We start from the raw sequence: 1,077 nt of genomic DNA, 5'->3' as shown, positions 1-1,077 counted from the left end.
AATAACATTTTGTATAATTATTATCCAGGTTAACTTAAAAAGTGAGGTGCTAATGTTACAGGCTAATTTTCAAGGCTACAGAAAAGTCATTGTTAAAGCTGCACAAATATGAAAATTTGGGACGATGCGAATGTCCGATATTATTACTGCTAGTCCGACAGTATTTACCAATAATTTTTTCTAATTTTTCATCACATTACTTGATTAATCGTAAGAATAATTGAAAGATTACTTGATTACTAAAATAACAGTTTAAAACAGCACTATTTCCTCGAATCAACCAACCTCAGTTAAAAGGGTCATCACATCTCTGAACGTGGGTTGAGAATAAACAAAAACAGGACGTGCCAATCCATCCCCAACAGATGCGACGCGTATTGCCTCCTTCACCCTGTTCAGGACAAACAGGCGTGTCTGATCAGTGGAGCGCAGTTCAATTTCCAGGTATATTGAGGGAAAAAGGGCGGTGCTTTCATTCCACATCCAGTTCAGTTTATTATTTCGCTCAAACTCAACGGCAGGACAATGTCCATTGTAGTTTTGCAACTTTTCTCCTTTAAATTCATAGTTGTAACAATCAGGAAACAGGTAGTAGCCCCACAGCTGATTCGGTCTCAATTTTTTACCCTGCCTCAGGGTCTCCAGCATGAATTCACGAGCCGCAAGTTCAAATTCTTCTCTTGCAGCAGTCCGCAATTCCTCTTTAGTCAACGTCCCAAATATTGGGTCCCAATTTCTCAACATTTCACGGGATTTCTCTTTATAGACCTGTTTGCCAGACCTGTTTCGGACCCATAAGGGCCGCCATTCCCTCCAGTCAATGACACACACACCTTTAGCCTTGCGGTCTGGTATGTATTTGTCTAGATCCTCAGACATTTTTTCACGGTGCTGAGCGAGACTGACACGTTGTGGAATGCCCCCATTCACTTCTGTTTCTTTACCCTCATAATAGGGATAAACCCCAAGGCGGTCCTTATAGAACAATGTGAGATTTTGTCCCACAACTTCCTCACTTGGGGATGACACTATGTCAAACTGATCTAATGATAACTTAACATTGTGTTCCGTCTCACA

General features: G+C 40.9%; 1 pseudogene; it reads right to left on the bottom strand.

The window, feature by feature from the left end:
* Positions 1–232: 232 nt before the first annotated feature.
* Positions 233–1,074, bottom strand: LOC103461594 (hyaluronidase-2 pseudogene; annotated as a pseudogene).
* Between the last annotated feature and the right edge of the window lie 3 nt (positions 1,075–1,077).

The sequence above is a fragment of the Poecilia reticulata genome, unplaced genomic scaffold (assembly GCF_000633615.1).
Source record: "Poecilia reticulata strain Guanapo unplaced genomic scaffold, Guppy_female_1.0+MT scaffold_2627, whole genome shotgun sequence".
NCBI classification, from domain to species: domain Eukaryota; kingdom Metazoa; phylum Chordata; class Actinopteri; order Cyprinodontiformes; family Poeciliidae; genus Poecilia; species Poecilia reticulata.
The sequence above is the reverse complement of the archived record's forward strand: the minus strand, read 5'-3'. Positions and strand labels throughout refer to the sequence as shown.